Source organism: Lactuca serriola, chromosome 8 (assembly GCF_051521515.1).
Source record: "Lactuca serriola cultivar US96UC23 chromosome 8, Lser_US96UC23_V15, whole genome shotgun sequence".
In the NCBI taxonomy this organism is placed as follows: Eukaryota; Viridiplantae; Streptophyta; class Magnoliopsida; order Asterales; family Asteraceae; genus Lactuca; species Lactuca serriola.
In genome coordinates, this window is record NC_136415.1 from 41950624 (window position 1) to 41970908 (window position 20285).

Consider the following 20285-nt stretch of genomic DNA (forward strand, 5'->3'; position numbering starts at 1 on the left):
ATACTAGGTTTTGTCAAGGAAAATTGTTTTAAGATAACGAAGTGCTGTCTGAGTTCGGAATCACCACCTAATCAGGTGAGTGCATGGTCTCTTTCATCTTACACATAGATATGAAGTATTTTAATATAAATTACGTGTTATGTGTGCATATTGTCTGAATACTTGTTGTCTATGCTGGTGAAAGATTTTTATACATGTTTTAAATGATGTAAACTGTATAAAGTATTTTATATCTACAAAATATGTTGGGTAAAACATGGGTAGATGAATGATGATGGATAAAAGCTGAAATAGAGGAACATTAGTAGTACGGACCTAGTGCCCTATAGGTATACATTGGCAGCAGTGGACCTAGTACCCTATAGATGAGCACTGGCAGCTGCGCCACAACCCGTAGATGATTTAGATCTACGGTAAACGTCCTAGCAGCTGCGCTCTAAGGATAGTATCGGCAGTTGCGCCTAATAGGGAGCCTTATGACCATGAAAGTAGTGTTTAAAGGTCAATACCGGCAGAAGCGCCTCATAGAAAATGTCCTAATTCTGGCAGCTGAGCCTAAGTGACAATATTAGCAGCTGCGCTTGACCAATGTGTCATTGGCAACAATGGACTTCATGTTGTTTCCTTAGGATGATCCTTAGGAATGAATGAATGAGAAATAGCTGATTCTTAGGGTAGACCCTTAAGAATAAAGAAGATAATGGGGATGGGTAATTGGGTTGATTGTTTGATTGTTTAAACATAATAATTATATTATTGTGGGTTGAAAACCCTATGTACTCACCAGGTTTCCCAACCTGACCCACTCAGTTTATTTATATCACAGGTGTTGATATGAAGTGACATTACACTGAGAGATTTAAAGAGATGTAGATCACTAGTGTAAATAATTGTAAGTTCTGTTTATGCTTATGTTTCTGTATTAACGATGACATCCCAAACGTTTTAAAATGAAATAAATACGTTTCTTCGAAAATGTTTTAATAACGTATTTACCATGTTTTTCTGGGAACAAATTCCGCAACATTTTTATAAAATGAAGTACTCTGATTTTTATAAAGCATAAACAACATCGGTCTTTTCTGGCCGTGAAAATGGGGATGTCACAGTTGGTATCAGAGCATTAGTTTAAGCGAACTAGGAATATGGATTTATTTCTAGACTTAAACTTAGAATGCTAAGTGATGATTGTGAGGTGTGAGCACTAGCTTATTTTAGGAATTGTGCCTAAAATGCTTTTATGTGCTAAATACTTGTGCCTGATATGCTGTTAGTTGTTCGGATCTATGGTCTGTTGCCGACCGGATCTGGAAACCTTATGTGTTTAGGATTCTAAACGTACGAATACGATATTAGAACTAGCATGTAAACGTTTCGGAGTGATAAGGATGATTTAAACGTCAATCCTAAGTAAAGGTCTAGATTCACCTCATTAGGTGTATAGATCAAGATGGTAAGAACACGTAGCGGAAACGTGAATGCAAATGGGAACCGAGATCAGCCCCCAGTGATTGAGCAAATACCGGTGATAGAAGCCACTGCTGAGCTAGTCACAATGGACGGAGTGCAAGCGATGATCCAAGCGATGTTGGATCGTCAAATGGAGGAAACCAGGCGTTTGCTCCAGCAAAATCGAGAGGAGGCGACCATTCAGATCGAACGGCCCGAGTTAAACGAGGGGCAGACTGAGGAGGGAAACTACAGTGGGACTGTTGGTCAAGCCAACCCACCAATGGTTAAGCAAAACCACCAGGATGGAGGAAATGATGGACGTGGATGCAAATACAAGGATTTCATGGCGTCCAAACCACCGAGTCTATCTGGAAGCCCGACGCCGGTGGAAGTCATAAACTGGATCTCCGAGATGGAGACGATGTTTGAGAGTTGTGAGTGTAGCAACAGGCAAAAGACCGCTCTCGCGGTTCCTCTGTTGAAATCTAGAGTACTAAGCTGGTGGAAGCTACTAGCTGATTCGATGCCCAAAGGAGAAGCGAACAAGATGTCATGGGAGGATTTTCTGGTGCGGCTAAAAATGCAGTACTGCTCTGAACAGGATCTTCTGGAAATCAACAACGAGTTTCAGAATCTAAAGAAGGGAAAGATGAGTGTCATCGAGTATGCTGCAAGTTTTACGGAGAAAATGAAGCTTGTTCCTTATCTAGTTCCAACTGAACTCTCCAAGGTCAATAAGTTTGCCCATGGATTACCAGCAGACTTTGGTCCAATGGTCAAACAAGCAACCATTTTGAAAGCCGCCATCTGGGCAGCCAAGAATGTTGAGACCCAAATAAGGGAAAAGGGTCTGGAGAAAGTTGAAGTTGGTGAGAAGAGGAAGTCGGAAGGATCCTCAAGACCTGATAATAAGGGAAAGTTCTCGAAGTCTAACCTGGACGACCGAAGGAATGAAGCCAAGTGGTGTGAGAAGTGCAAGAAGAAGCACTTCGGAAGATGCGATGGTGAAGTGACGTGCTATAAGTGTGGTAGGACCGGTCACTATTCCAGAGATTGTACATTCAACAACAAGAAGTGCTACGAATGTGGAAATGATGGGCATATTTCAAAGAACTGTCCAAAGAAAAACGAAGCTGCAAGACCAAATGCTCCGCCGAAACCAAGGGCATTTCACATGATCCTTGACGAAGCAGAGAACCATGCGAGGAATCAAGAATGAGGACTTCTTACCCGAAGATCAAATTATGCAGTAGCCATAGTTTCGTATGATGTAGCCTAGTAGAGGCATAGTCTAGGGTGAACTTGAACACCTATGTAATCGTTTCTAGAAATAATATAAAACCTTTGTTTTGTTATCTGATGTGTTAAGTTGTTGTGTGATTTGATGTATGATGACTTGGAAAAACTGCGAGACAATACTTGGGACGAGTATGAGTAGGTGTGAATGGTAGTAGAGGCTTATACTACCGGAAGCACAGGACTCACACTTGGATCAGGGAAAGTCACAAGGTTACCAAGAAGCTAGTAATTGATTTCGTTTTATTCAAGTGTGTTGTTACCATCGTTTCGGTAATGACTAAGAAGATTGTTGATATTCCGACCCTTGTGGTCATATCGAATCGAGTCCGACTACGATGAGTATGTTGTGTGGTTTAGAGAAACAAGTTTGATGTAGCGTCCGACTTAAACCAAACGGTTGAAATCAAAGCGATCAATAGAAGTATCGCACTCGTTGTTAAAGAAGTTGGTAGCTGGAAATGCCAAATGTTAAAAGGTGATTATATCACATTAGAACATGAAGGAAGGCATAGCTTGTTTTAGAATTTAACTCTAAGAGACCTAAGTCTAAGTGTTGCAACGTACGATGATAGGTCGTTAGAATATGACACATCGATCTATAGTAGTAATAAAAGAACTTATCTCAAGTCTGTATCCAGCAAGGATCGAGATTGTGACTTGAAGGTCATAATTTGGAGTCTAACCTGAGGTAGAGAGCAGGTGCACGATCTAGTACTCTTACAATCAATGAGTTTAAGAGATAGAATTGAAGGAATGTAGAAGTTATAATTATTACCAAGGATGAAGAGATGACGTATGGAGTCATTATACGACCTTCTTTCGTTGATGATTCTGGGACGTAATCATCCTAAGGGGGAGATAATTGTAACGCCCGTAGATCCGGGCTAGTCAATTTAGAGGCAATAAGGGTCGAAAACGACTTTTCGACAAAAGATTATTTAGAATAAATAATCTTAACCAAGTTGTAGAGTATGTTACAAGGTTTTCGTACATATAAAGAACGCCGAAAACCGAGTTATAACGAAAAAGTTATGACCCGTTGAAGTTTCGCGATGGAACCGGCACGATACCGGGAAGCGTAAATAGTGAATTTACGATAGAGCGAGATTTAGCCTTAGCGATCTAAACGAAAGTCGTAGAATATGTTAAACTAAGAACATCGATAAATAGAATGCCCAAATCTGACTTCGTATGAGGAAGTTATGATTTTTCTAAGATTTAGCATAGCAGTGCACAGCCCGAAATCTGAATTTTAGATCGGTCGATTTTTAGCCGACGGGATCTAAATGAAAGTTGTAGTACTCGTAAATACCAACGCGTGGATATAAATAACGTCGATAATAGAGCTCGTATGCAAAAGTTATGGACGAAGCTTAGTCCCTACTTTTCGAGCGCGGCGAATTCGATACAGTTTCGTAAATACGGGATAGAATGAGAATTAGCCAACGAGGTCTAAATGAGAGTTGAAGATCTCATTAATAGGAACTCAACGGTAAAAAGACAGACAAAAATGGAGCTCGTATGCGAAAGTTATGGACGAAGCTTAGTCCCTACTTTTCGAGCGCGGCGAATTCGATACAGTTTTGTAAATCCGAGATAGAATGAGAATTAGCCAACGAGGTCTAAATGAAAGTTGAAGATCTCATTAATAGGAACTCAACGGTAAAAAGACAGACAAAAACGGAGCTCGTATGCAAAAGTTACGGACGAAGCTTAGAGACTACTTTACTATAAAACTCCTATAAATACAAGGGTGAACTCCTCATATTTTCTTCACACCATAAGCCTCTCTTTCTCTCTCTAACTTCTCTCTAGCCTCCCTAAACCCCTCCCAAGTCTACGGAACCTCCCTAGCACGAGAAGAAAGCCCCGGAGCGCCCGACGGCTCCGAGAAGAAAAGCTTTCGGCTTGGAAACGCTACTCCAGCGAAGCCCGATTTTTAATAAAAACTCGCTGTAAGTGAGCTACGCCTATACTATATTTAATATAGATTTTATTTAATTATAGTAACATTATTAGGACCTTAAAATAATTATTTGGGCTATTATTATGAGTTATATTGAGTGTTATTTAACGCTTATATAATAGTAATAATAGCTAGACTATTAATTAGTCGTGGTTAACGTTAAAAACTAAACCCTAGTGGTATTGATACTAGGTTTTGTCAAGGAAAATTGTTTTAAGATAACGAAGTGCTGTCTGAGTTCGGAATCACCACCTAATCAGGTGAGTGCATGGTCTCTTTCATCTTACACATAGATATGAAGTATTTTAATATAAATTACGTGTTATGTGTGCATATTGTCTGAATACTTGTTGTCTATGCTGGTGAAAGATTTTTATACATGTTTTAAATGATGTAAACTGTATAAAGTATTTTATATCTACAAAATATGTTGGGTAAAACATGGGTAGATGAATGATGATGGATAAAAGCTGAAATAGAGGAACATTAGTAGTACGGACCTAGTGCCCTATAGGTATACATTGGCAGCAGTGGACCTAGTACCCTATAGATGAGCACTGGCAGCTGCGCCACAACCCGTAGATGATTTAGATCTACGGTAAACGTCCTAGCAGCTGCGCTCTAAGGATAGTATCGGCAGCTGCGCCTAATAGGGAGCCTTATGACCATGAAAGTAGTGTTTAAAGGTCAATACCGGCAGAAGCGCCTCATAGAAAATGTCCTAATTCTGGCAGCTGAGCCTAAGTGACAATATTAGCAGCTGCGCTTGACCAATGTGTCATTGGCAACAATGGACTTCATGTTGTTTCCTTAGGATGATCCTTAGGAATGAATGAATGAGAAATAGCTGATTCTTAGGGTAGACCCTTAAGAATAAAGAAGATAATGGGGATGGGTAATTGGGTTGATTGTTTGATTGTTTAAACATAATAATTATATTATTGTGGGTTGAAAACCCTATGTACTCACCAGGTTTCCCAACCTGACCCACTCAGTTTATTTATATCACAGGTGTTGATATGAAGTGACATTACACTGAGAGATTTAAAGAGATGTAGATCACTAGTGTAAATAATTGTAAGTTCTGTTTATGCTTATGTTTCTGTATTAACGATGACATCCCAAACGTTTTAAAATGAAATAAATACGTTTCTTCGAAAATGTTTTAATAACGTATTTACCATGTTTTTCTGGGAACAAATTCCGCAACATTTTTATAAAATGAAGTACTCTGATTTTTATAAAGCATAAACAACATCGGTCTTTTCTGGCCGTGAAAATGGGGATGTCACAGTTGGTATCAGAGCATTAGTTTAAGCGAACTAGGAATATGGATTTATTTCTAGACTTAAACTTAGAATGCTAAGCGATGATTGTGAGGTGTGAGCACTAGCTTATTTTAGGAATTGTGCCTAAAATGCTTTTATGTGCTAAATACTTGTGCCTGATATGCTGTTAGTTGTTCGGATCTATGGTCTGTTGCCGACCGGATCTGGAAACCTTATGTGTTTAGGATTCTAAACGTACGAATACGATATTAGAACTAGCATGTAAACGTTTCGGAGTGATAAGGATGATTTAAACGTCAATCCTAAGTAAAGGTCTAGATTCACCTCATTAGGTGTATAGATCAAGATGGTAAGAACACGTAGCGGAAACGTGAATGCAAATGGGAACCGAGATCAGCCCCCAGTGATTGAGCAAATACCGGTGATAGAAGCCACTGCTGAGCTAGTCACAATGGACGGAGTGCAAGCGATGATCCAAGCGATGTTGGATCGTCAAATGGAGGAAACCAGGCGTTTGCTCCAGCAAAATCGAGAGGAGGCGACCATTCAGATCGAACGGCCCGAGTTAAACGAGGGGCAGACTGAGGAGGGAAACTACAGTGGGACTGTTGGTCAAGCCAACCCACCAATGGTTAAGCAAAACCACCAGGATGGAGGAAATGATGGACGTGGATGCAAATACAAGGATTTCATGGCGTCCAAACCACCGAGTCTATCTGGAAGCCCGACGCCGGTGGAAGTCATAAACTGGATCTCCGAGATGGAGACGATGTTTGAGAGTTGTGAGTGTAGCAACAGGCAAAAGACCGCTCTCGCGGTTCCTCTGTTGAAATCTAGAGTACTAAGCTGGTGGAAGCTACTAGCTGATTCGATGCCCAAAGGAGAAGCGAACAAGATGTCATGGGAGGATTTTCTGGTGCGGCTAAAAATGCAGTACTGCTCTGAACAGGATCTTCTGGAAATCAACAACGAGTTTCAGAATCTAAAGAAGGGAAAGATGAGTGTCATCGAGTATGCTGCAAGTTTTACGGAGAAAATGAAGCTTGTTCCTTATCTAGTTCCAACTGAACTCTCCAAGGTCAATAAGTTTGCCCATGGATTACCAGCAGACTTTGGTCCAATGGTCAAACAAGCAACCACTTTGAAAGCCGCCATCTGGGCAGCCAAGAATGTTGAGACCCAAATAAGGGAAAAGGGTCTGGAGAAAGTTGAAGTTGGTGAGAAGAGGAAGTCGGAAGGATCCTCAAGACCTGATAATAAGGGAAAGTTCTCGAAGTCTAACCTGGACGACCGAAGGAATGAAGCCAAGTGGTGTGAGAAGTGCAAGAAGAAGCACTTCGGAAGATGCGATGGTGAAGTGACGTGCTATAAGTGTGGTAGGACCGGTCACTATTCCAGAGATTGTACATTCAACAACAAGAAGTGCTACGAATGTGGAAATGATGGGCATATTTCAAAGAACTGTCCAAAGAAAAACGAAGCTGCAAGACCAAATGCTCCGCCGAAACCAAGGGCATTTCACATGATCCTTGACGAAGCAGAGAACCATGCGAGGAATCAAGAATGAGGACTTCTTACCCGAAGATCAAATTATGCAGTAGCCATAGTTTCGTATGATGTAGCCTAGTAGAGGCATAGTCTAGGGTGAACTTGAACACCCATGTAATCGTTTCAAGAAATAATATAAAACCTTTGTTTTGTTATCTGATGTGTTAAGTTGTTGTGTGATTTGATGTATGATGACTTGGAAAAACTGCGAGACAATACTTGGGACGAGTATGAGTAGGTGTGAATGGTAGTAGAGGCTTATACTACCGGAAGCACAGGACTCACACTTGGATCAGGGAAAGTCACAAGGTTACCAAGAAGCTAGTAATTGATTTCGTTTTATTCAAGTGTGTTGTTACCATCGTTTCGGTAATGACTAAGAAGATTGTTGATATTCCGACCCTTGTGGTCATATCGAATCAAGTCCGACTACGATGAGTATGTTGTGTGGTTTAGAGAAACAAGTTTGATGTAGCGTCCGACTTAAACCAAACGGTTGAAATCAAAGCGATCAATAGAAGTATCGCACTCGTTGTTAAAGAAGTTGGTAGCTGGAAATGCCAAATGTTAAAAGGTGATTATATCACATTAGAACATGAAGGAAGGCATAGCTTGTTTTAGAATTTAACTCTAAGAGACCTAAGTCTAAGTGTTGCAACGTACGATGATAGGTCGTTAGAATATGACACATCGATCTATAGTAGTAATAAAAGAACTTATCTCAAGTCTGTATCCAGCAAGGATCGAGATTGTGACTTGAAGGTCATAATTTGGAGTCTAACCTGAGGTAGAGAGCAGGTGCACGATCTAGTACTCTTACAATCAATGAGTTTAAGAGATAGAATTGAAGGAATGTAGAAGTTATAATTATTACCAAGGATGAAGAGATGACGTATGGAGTCATTATACGACCTTGTTTCGTTGATGATTCCGGGACGTAATCATCCTAAGGGGGAGATAATTGTAACGCCCGTAGATCCGGGCTAGTCAATTTAGAGGCAATAAGGGTCGAAAACGACTTTTCGACAAAAGATTATTTAGAATAAATAATCTTAACCAAGTTGTAGAGTATGTTACAAGGTTTTCGTACATATAAAGAACGCCGAAAACCGAGTTATAACGAAAAAGTTATGACCCGTTGAAGTTTCGCGATGGAACCGGCACGATACCGGGAAGCGTAAATAGTGAATTTACGATAGAGCGAGATTTAGCCTTAGCGATCTAAACGAAAGTCGTAGAATATGTTAAACTAAGAACATCGATAAATAGAATGCCCAAATCTGACTTCGGATGAGGAAGTTATGATTTTTCTAAGATTTAGCATAGCAGTGCACAGCCCGAAATCTGAATTTTAGATCGGTCGATTTTTAGCCGACGGGATCTAAATGAAAGTTGTAGTACTCGTAAATACCAACGCGTGGATATAAAGAACGTCGATAATAGAGCTCGTATGCAAAAGTTATGGACGAAGCTTAGTCCCTACTTTTCGAGCGCGGCGAATTCGATACAGTTTCGTAAATACGAGATAGAATGAGAATTAGCCAACGAGGTCTAAATGAGAGTTGAAGATCTCATTAATAGGAACTCAACGGTAAAAAGACAGACAAAAATGGAGCTCGTATGCGAAAGTTATGGACGAAGCTTAGTCCCTACTTTTCGAGTGCGGCGAATTCGATACAGTTTCGTAAATACGGGATAGAATGAGAATTAGCCAACGAGGTCTAAATGAGAGTTGAAGATCTCATTAATAGGAACTCAACGGTAAAAAGACAGACAAAAATGGAGCTTGTATGCGAAAGTTATGGACGAAGCTTAGTCCCTATTTTTCGAGCGCGGCGAATTCGATACAGTTTTGTAAATCCGAGATAGAATGAGAATTAGCCAACGAGGTCTAAATGAAAGTTGAAGATCTCATTAATAGGAACTCAACGGTAAAAAGACAGACAAAAGCGGAGCTCGTATGCAAAAGTTACGGACGAAGCTTAGAGACTACTTTACTATAAAACTCCTATAAATACAAGGGTGAACTCCTCATATTTTCTTCACACCATAAGCCTCTCTTTCTCTCTCTAACTTCTCTCTAGCCTCCCTAAACCCCTCCCAAGTCTACGGAACCTCCCTAGCACGAGAAGAAAGCCCTGGAGCGCCCGACGGCTCCGAGAAGAAAAGCTTTCGGCTTGGAAACGCTACTCCAGCGAAGCCCGATTTTTAATAAAAACTCGCTGTAAGTGAGCTACGCCTATACTATATTTAATATAGATTTTATTTAATTATAGTAACATTATTAGGACCTTAAAATAATTATTTGGGCTATTATTATGAGTTATATTGAGTGTTATTTAACGTTTATATAATAGTAATAATAGCTAGACTATTAATTAGTCGTGGTTAACGTTAAAAACTAAACCCTAGTGGTATTGATACTAGGTTTTGTCAAGGAAAATTGTTTTAAGATAACGAAGTGCTGTCTGAGTTCGGAATCACCACCTAATCAGGTGAGTGCATGGTCTCTTTCATCTTACACATAGATATGAAGTATTTTAATATAAATTACGTGTTATGTGTGCATATTGTCTGAATACTTGTTGTCTATGCTGGTGAAAGATTTTTATACATGTTTTAAATGATGTAAACTGTATAAAGTATTTTATATCTACAAAATATGTTGGGTAAAACATGGGTAGATGAATGATGATGGATAAAAGCTGAAATAGAGGAACATTAGTAGTACGGACCTAGTGCCCTATAGGTATACATTGGCAGCAGTGGACCTAGTACCCTATAGATGAGCACTGGCAGCTGCGCCACAACCCGTAGATGATTTAGATCTACGGTAAACGTCCTAGCAGCTGCGCTCTAAGGATAGTATCGGCAGCTGCGCCTAATAGGGAGCCTTATGACCATGAAAGTAGTGTTTAAAGGTCAATACCGGCAGAAGCGCCTCATAGAAAATGTCCTAATTCTGGCAGCTGAGCCTAAGTGACAATATTAGCAGCTGCGCTTGACCAATGTGTCATTGGCAACAATGGACTTCATGTTGTTTCCTTAGGATGATCCTTAGGAATGAATGAATGAGAAATAGCTGATTCTTAGGGTAGACCCTTAAGAATAAAGAAGATAATGGGGATGGGTAATTGGGTTGATTGTTTGATTGTTTAAACATAATAATTATATTATTGTGGGTTGAAAACCCTATGTACTCACCAGGTTTCCCAACCTGACCCACTCAGTTTATTTATATCACAGGTGTTGATATGAAGTGACATTACACTGAGAGATTTAAAGAGATGTAGATCACTAGTGTAAATAATTGTAAGTTCTGTTTATGCTTATGTTTCTGTATTAACGATGACATCCCAAACGTTTTAAAATGAAATAAATACGTTTCTTCGAAAATGTTTTAATAACGTATTTACCATGTTTTTCTGGGAACAAATTCCGCAACATTTTTATAAAATGAAGTACTCTGATTTTTATAAAGCATAAACAACATCGGTCTTTTCTGGCCGTGAAAATGGGGATGTCACAGAATGTGTATTCACTTTCTTCTATCTCATAGATATGATTTATTCTCTATGAGATATGTGTTATGTGTGTGTGTACCTCATCTGTTATGTGGATTATGTGTTGATTAAAGCATGCTATACAGGTTTTCAAAACTATGTATAAAAATGTATATTTTATCTACTAATATGTTGGGTAGAACATGGGTAGATAGTTGGTGTGTAATAAATAGATGAGAGGCCTCGTTGTTGTTTGATTTAGTCATCTAGCGGAGTTTAGATGACGACCACGGGCTATTCTAGACAGTCTTGTGGAAACATTATCAGGTTCGCCACCTGTAGGTGTTAATGAACTCGGGTGTTCATTCGCTGTACTCCATCCCTCTCATGGTTGCCTTATTTGACTTATATTGCTGAGGTACCCCCGAAGCATGTGTTGTCGCCCTGATGAAATATTCTTAGACTAGGTCCCTTATGTTAGTTGTTTTAGGGACATAAAGTGAGAATAACGGGAATGAGTAATTGGGTTATTGTTGGTTGGTGGAAATTAAATATGATTATTTATTGTGGGTTGAAAACCCTATATGCTCACCAGGCTCCCAAGCCTGACCCACTCAGTTTTATTTGTATTACAGGAAGTGGCGCGAGGGCATGAGATGGATGAACCATCAGTTGTTTTGTTTACAAGTCTGTATGTGACATCCCCAAAATCACGGCCAGAAAAGACCAGTTTGTTTATGCTTTGTTTAAAAATCAGAGTTACATTTTAAATGAAAGTGTTGCGGAATTTGTCCCAAAACAAATATATGATAAAGATTTATCAAAAGCATTTCCATAGAAATGTATTTCATTAAAAGACTTGGGATGTCATGTTCGTGCAGATCAAAAGCATAAACATTACAATATAAGCCTTACTACATTATTTCATATCTACATGCCTATATCCGTAATCCCTCGTCCAAAACATCACACCTATGCTCATGCACCACTACCTGTAATACAAGAAACTGAGTGGGTCAGGCTTGGGAGCCTGGTGAGCACATAGGGTTTTCAACCCACAATAAATAAGTTTATTAATTTCATCAATCAACAATAACTCGATTACCCGTTCCCGTTATCCTCACTTTACGTCCCTAAACACCTATCATAAGGGACCTAGCCTAAGGATCATCATCGGGACGGACACTACTGCTAAGGGGATTCCTCGACAATAAATGTCCTAAAGGCAACCATGTGGGGGATGGAGTACACCGGTGAACACGTCGTTCACAAACACCTACAGGTTGCGAGCCTGCTAGTGTTCCACTGGACTGTCTAGAAGAGTCCGTGGTCGTCATCCATACTCCGCTAGATGACAGAAACAACAACATCAACATCGAGGCCTCTCATCATTTTATCACACATCACCTATTACATCTACCCATGTTTTACCCCAACATTTTCGTAGATATAAAATACATATACAGTTTAAATCCTTGAAAACATGTATAACAACGTTCATCCAGCATAGATAGCAAGTAATCAGATAATATGCACACATAGCACGTAATTTATAAAATATTTCATATCTATGTGTAAGCTGAAAGTAACTATGCACTCACCTGATTAGGTGGTGACTCAGCACTCGGACAGCGCTTCGATACTCTCAAAACGATATTCCTTCGATAAAACCTAGTACCAATACCACTAGGGTTTAGTTTAACGATAACCGCGATTAATTAATATTCTAGCTATTATTATTATTATATAAGCGTTAAACGATACTTATATAACCCATAATAATAGCCCAAGTACTTATCATAAGGTCCTAATAACATTACTATATTAAAATGTAAGCTAAACTAAAGATAGGTTAGGCGTAGCTCACTTACAACGGGTTTTCTCGAAAACCGGGCTTCGCTGGAGCAGCGTTCCCGAGCCGAAAGGCTCTTTTCTCGGGACTCCGGGAGCCTCGGGGCTTCCTTCGTGTACTAGGGGGTTTACCTAGGCTTTAGGGGGGTTAGGATAGGCGAGAGAGAGAGTGTAGAGAGAGAAAGAAGTGGGGAAAGGTGTGAGAAATGAGAGAACCCGACACTTCTATTTATAGGGTGAAATCCTGACGGACTCGCCGAGTCGGTTCACTGACTCGCCGAGTTAGTGCCACGTGTCATCATCTGATGGCTTTCCTTGGGGAGAAAGCTGATGGGTTTTGGTCATAAGACATCCTATGTGCTCATACAAACCCTAAAGCTCGGATCTAGGTTTCTCTATTGTACATACTTTGAATCCAAGACTTTGAAACCTAATACTAGCATATGGAAATCAGAATTCACATGTAAATAGGTTTAAGAACATACCTTGATTGTTATATAGCAATAACAATCCAATTCCTCCTTGAATTGACCTTGGAAAGCAGAGAGTCACAAGTGTCACTCCTCTAATGGCTCACAAACACCATAAGCAAGTGGAGAAGGTATATAGAGAGAGGAGGTAGGTTAGAATTCGTTTCTAAGACTTCTTGGGAAGGGATACACGAATTCATAACCCTAGGGGTGTTTATATAGGTGTAAAGATAGGGTTTCAGTCATTATCCTTATCTAGTTGATTATCCATTAAGCAACCAATAAGATAATCCATGAATCCTTATCATACTCGAATTCTAAGGCTTTCCAACCTTAAATTCGTCCACCATATATAAAAGATAATCCTTACCTTATTTTGTAACTATCACATAATTACAATTCAGCCCCTCTAGTTTAATTAATTACATTTGATCACAAAACTAATTCTTAATTAATTATTGACCAATATTAATTAAACAAATATGATTTCTCCTTTAATATATTATTCTTATAACATATTAATAAATCATATTATCCTCTCTTTCTATTTATTTCTCCAATCAAGTTGCTTTGGTGAAGGCAACCCAAAAGGACCATGCACCATCGGGTCAAGTACATACCAAAATAGTTATGGACTTAGACACTAATCCAACAGTCTCCCACTTGGATAAGTCTAATAACTATTCTGCGTATGACTTCGGATCCCGATCTGCAATCGTAGCTTTCCAAAGCCGCTGTCAACTCTGATCATATCAAATACGCGTGTCCTTAGATAAGGGATCATATATTCCTCCATTCTAGATATCATATGAGATATGATTTCAAATCATTCTCTTTGTACTATATCTCGATTTCCGATTTATGACGACAGGCTAACTGAACAAATCAAATTAGCCCTAGCCCGGCCGAGCATTTACGTTTGTCATCACTAAACCATCGAGGGGCCCAAAGATATCGCTTTTATCCTACTTTGAATAAAAGGAACGGATAAACTTTGATACAATGCTTGCTTGTACTCACGCACCGAATCACACACAACAATATGTTTTATAACACCAAGTTACTGGTGCGTTTACATATTATCAATGTGCAACCGATTCGCAAGATACAACTCACACATCTCGGTTTCAAGAATACAAGATGTTATCGTCTCACCAATCACTCGTGATACAATTCATGGAGTGATCCAAGTGAGCGTGGGTCTAATCCAATGCTCAAATCACATTCATAAGCACTCATGAACGTTGCAGCAAACATTTGCTTATGTCTAATACTTTTCTAGACATTCCACACACCAATTCACGACAGTCTTCATTCATATCTACTTCCAACATATGAACGACTGTGGCCCGTTTGAATAATTCGATTATTCTTAACAAACTCAATTATTCTGGAAGTCAAAACATGCAAATGTGAAACACAAGAATAATACTAATCCCATATGGCCTCAAACCTTTGAGCATAAATAAAACTCCTTTTATTTATCACCATATCGATTATTCATTATTTGTCGTTTCGGGTAATCAACTTCTTACTTGAAGTACAACACTTGTCCCATGCTCCTAGCATGCACACAATGTTTACCTATGGTTCTTACTTTGTGAAATAGATCATATTGAACACATTTCCAATCCTTCTCATTTCACAACTCCAAATCCGTTTTTCATAAGTTAAAGAATATCAAATTCTTGTTACTTATAGAATATGCTAGATTCTAACATTCTATGCAACTATCCTTTCGTAATGTCACTGCAGCAAAGTCACAAAGACTATTGCCAATGATATTACAAAGTCTTCTATCGGAGATTGTTACAAGACAATTCCATAGATGTCACTGCAGCAATGCAACTATCCTTTCGTAATGTCACTGCAGCAAAGTCACAAAGACTATTGCCAATGATATTACAAAGTCTTCTATCGGAGATTGTTACAAGACAATTCCATAGATGTGATGTCTCTCACTCAAGGTACTTTCTTTGAACACCCTTTTGCATAGAAGTTTCTAATCTAGTCATAGATTTCTCAATATTCAATTCCCAATATGGACACACTTCCATATGTTCCATATGACAACTCATTCTTAATAGAATCTTATCTATTCGTAATAATGTCGATACGGTCCATCCAATATGGAAACATTTCCATATTTTCCAATACTATACTTCCAACTATTCACAAGCGACCAATCTTCGTCGAACTTGGATTGTCCTTTGATAGTTGTTTAATTATTTTAGTCAAAACCAATTCTAGTCCCTTTTCCCTCTAAATGCGCTCGTCATTTGGAAAATTTTAGAATGGTCAAACATTAAGCATTTGCAATCGATCCTATACCCGAAGCGTATGGGACACGACGCATAATGTTTTATTTGCTATGTTCTCAAAATTCGAATTGTGAAGAGGGATGCCGTAATCATAATCGAAATTTTAAGAACACACTTTGTACCTATGACTAAATTTATTAACATTTCTCAACCTAATCCTTTAGATTTGAAATGAAGCATAATATTCTCTCCCTTAATTATAGTAAAACAACCTTTCAACTCTTACAACTTTGCAAAGTATGACTCTTGTTTTCTATAATTAATATTGCTAACCTTGCAATACTTTCCTTAATAATCATACAATCATAACATTTATGCTCCCACTATCATGATGATTATTATAAAACATAACACTTATGCTCCCACTAGCTTCGACATGTATTCATAAACATCTTATCTTTCAGAAAACAATACTTATTGAATTTCTTAAGTTCATGTTTCTAATACTTAGTGCTTTGATAATCCTTTATCAATGCTTCTTGAACTTATACACCTTTGCCTTCGATAGTTCATATGTGTGTCTAAACAATTAAGACTAATTGCCAAACCTCACAATTCAAATTATGGAAAGGGATGCCGTAACCATAATTGAATTCGAGAATGCAATTTTACAATCACTATCTTCTTAAAATCTTTCTTAGTGAAAGCATTTCCTCACAATCATTTTCATGAAGGAGGAAATCTTATGACACTTAGATTTTAAACGGTGTAAATGTTCCTATCCATGTGAATTTGTCAAAACCAACGTTTACGACAAATTCAAACTCATATGGATCGAACTTTCTTAATCTTGATTTCTTGCCTCATGGTAGCACAGCTGCCCACCACGTCTTCCAAGTAGTTAAGCATCTCACCCTTTCAAATCAATGTACCTTTCATTGATTAAGGTGCCTTGCCTTTTATGCATTCAAGATGAGAACTCATAGAACTCATATGCATAATTAACTCAATTGGAATAGCACATAATTAAAATAATGTCAATACGATAGGTTGTCAACCTCAACTCGTGTGCTAGTGATGATTGGTAAGGTTTATTTGATTTGTTCTTGAAACTATTCAAGACCATTAAGACTCCCACTGACTCCTTGACATATACGATTCTTTTGTCAATAACCATTTCTTGACAAACAAATATTCAAGAGTTAGTGTAGCTTTTATCAAAAACACTTCATAAATTGGTACTAGTTGGCCTTTGTCTTATTCAAGACATCACAACTTCCTACATTTGATGAATGTTATAAACCTTTAATACTTTTCACTCATTGTCACAATCTTAACTTTAAGACTTGTTATTGGAACGAAGTATGATTGACTTATTGATTTAACCATTTCTTCAATTCTTGATTCCTCTTCTTAGACATACAATTGTACTAAGACTTACTCAGAGGATCAACTGAGATATGGTTGTTAATCACTAAGACATATCACAAAGCATAAAAGCTACTCTCCCTTCTTCTTAGAATGGAGAAACTTTTATCTTTCTGCCTACTTGATTCTTCTTATTCGTTATGCTATTGATCTAAACCCTTTAATCAATTCAGAATTACACTTAATCTTGTAAGTATAATCATATTTACTAAACCTTTAGTAAATCATGACGAATATCTTTGTTACTCTTATGGTGGACTTGATCAACACGCAACTTTGTGTGCTCGGTCTCTTAGTCCTTCACTTGACACTTTGTCAACGAATTGGTCTAATTTCCAAATATGAAATTTCTCATTCATCGTGCAACCAAGTTGCATGATTCCAAATTTCTGTCCAATTGAAACTTGGGCGATGAGAAACTCTCCCTATTTGGTAAATTCTTGACATTTCCATAAATAACATAAACAAGAATCATATCCATTCGTTGTAGAAATATTCAAACATCGATTCTCATAATGATTTCATTGTAAGGAAATAAATAAGTCAAACAAAATTTATTTTATTTACAAAAGCAGCGGAAAAAATTTGTCCTTACAATGCAAAATCCATTGAACTATGTACAGAAGAAAATTTCTAACAACCCTATCATAACTTTCTAAGTCTAATCTTCAAGTCCATGCGATCGAGATCCATCTCTTGTGATTAGATTCATCTTGCTTTCTCTTATCAAGCTTCCTTTCTTTTCACCGACCCTACAAAACATTCAAATGCAATCTTATTACATCATGTATTAAGAATCAATGAATAGGAACTTAATTGAGTTAGATAGTGGATATTTACCTAAAGCGCAGTCATACTTTTGACTCTCCCATCTCTTAGATCTCTTAGGTAATTAGGGCAACTTTGTCTCCAATGCCCCTTCTCTTGGCTATAAAAGCAAATTGACTCTTTCGGAACAACACATGGAACTACTTCAGACATCGCCTTTCTCTTATGATCAAACTTTTCGATCATTGCATGTCTTTTATTGCCATTGTCTATATCCATAGAGGTCTTGAAGGCAGATTCACCAATTAACTTTGCTTTTCTATTGCGCCAAACCATTGCTGATTCGGCAGCAATAAGCATAGAGGTGAGATCTATAAGGGTCACGTCATGGTTCATCATATAGTACTCTCTTACGAACTCACTATACGAGTTAGGAAGTGACTGAAGAACCCAATCAACAACCATCTCTTCACTAATAACGGATCCCATCATTCTTAGTCTATCAATGTGCGACTTCATCCCGAGGACGTGTGCACACACCGACTTACCTTCTTTATGTTTACTTGCCAAAAGGGCTTGAGTGATATTGAACCTTTCAATTTTACAATCTTGTGGGTTAGGGAGAATAATTGGAGGAGGAGGAGGAAGTGAAGCATGATTTCTTGTTCCTCGATTGAATCGTGGAATATCATCTTCATGTGGAATGCTTGTTCCACGGGATTTGGGAAGACCATAGTTGTCGAACTTTGACATCTATAATATGGGAGAAAACGAATTCAAGTTAGTTGATTGAATGAGTCCTTAGTAAATCACCCAAATGAGATACTAAGGCTAGGACCCAACACAATATTCTACAACTTGGGAGAGGGATGCCGTAACCCTAATTGCAGAATATTTGAAGGTAAGTGAATGACGATTCACTAATTTCCACCATGAAAAACGAAAAAGAAATTTAAGTTTTAAATCTATGAAAACTCCTAGATCCTTTGAGATACATTGAACTTTCAATGGCATGTTTATATCTCGATATGCCCCTCTTGTTTGTGACTGGGATGCCGAGGATCACAAAGCGGGTGTGAATAACCATGCAAACTACATGGTGCCCTCACATGTTACAGTCACCTATTCGATGTGCCGGTAAACCACACACGCTCCACCGAACTATGACAAACATTGAGTCACCCTTTGCTACCTTTTCTTAGACCCATTTAGTGTGCTGGTTAACCACACACGCTCCACTAACGTCTTCGCAAGGGCACAAAGTGTAATTTCATGGAATTGCATCAATTCACTTTTGCCTAAGTAACTAAGATTGGGAATTTTGAAAACATTTAGTTACTTTTATAATTCATTATACTTATAATGGAAGGTTTCGTCCTATCCTACCCGTTCGGCTAACGACCCTCCACTAGTCAAGAGTGCGGTGGGTAAGAGTGGATACCCATTCAATCGCCATTTTATAGGCAATTTCCTTAAACACCCCTTATAGACCAGCTTCGTGAATGAGGCCTACTAACGGTAAGACTGACTTTTAGTTATACATATATATATATATATAATGTTAGACTTTTAATGTTATATATAGTATAGGGTGTATTTTATAACCTTTTAAAATACTATGTGGTTAACTTTAACAATTACACCTTTAATTCTATTAAATGGTTAACCTAAACTTTTATGGATTTATTAAACTTCTTTTAATCATACACCTTAATTAATTAACAAAACCATAAGGGTGTGATTTGAACTTTTTCAAAACTATACTAGGGTTTTAGAATTTAACATTCCTAATTAAACTTTTAATCAACTTTTAAATTCCAAAACTTGAGGGCAAGTTTTGAAACATTTCAACACATTAGGGTTTAGAATTTAAATATGCATCAAAATTAAACTATTTAATCAAAATTTAAATTCCAAAACTTGAGGGCAAGTTTTGAAACCTTTTTCAAAACATTAGGGTTTCAACTATTTAAATTTCAAAACAACAAAACTTTTGGGGTTCAAATTTAAACTATAAAACCTAAAGGGCCAAATATGAAACTTTTAACAACAAGGATCAAATAATTTAAATTAACATTTAATCACATAATTATCCATATTTGATGATTTCTTGCAAAACAATTTATCAATTTACTTAAAATAATTAATCAATTATCTTATAAGGAAACAATTATCTTATTAATTGATAAATATCTTGAATTAGATTAAAATTATAGTCAAATATATCATATAATCGGATTAATATTAATCTAAGATGATAAGGTAATTATCCCAATGCAAAAACAGCAAGAAATCCCGAGATAAGCACTGTCTGACGCACCGACTCGCCGAGTCACCCTCTGGAACTCGCTGAGTAGGGGCAACTCGCCGAGTCCACAGTGGGACTCGCCGAGTTCATCAAGCAGAACACCAAAAATCGAATTTTTAAACATATCAAGCATCAATACAAT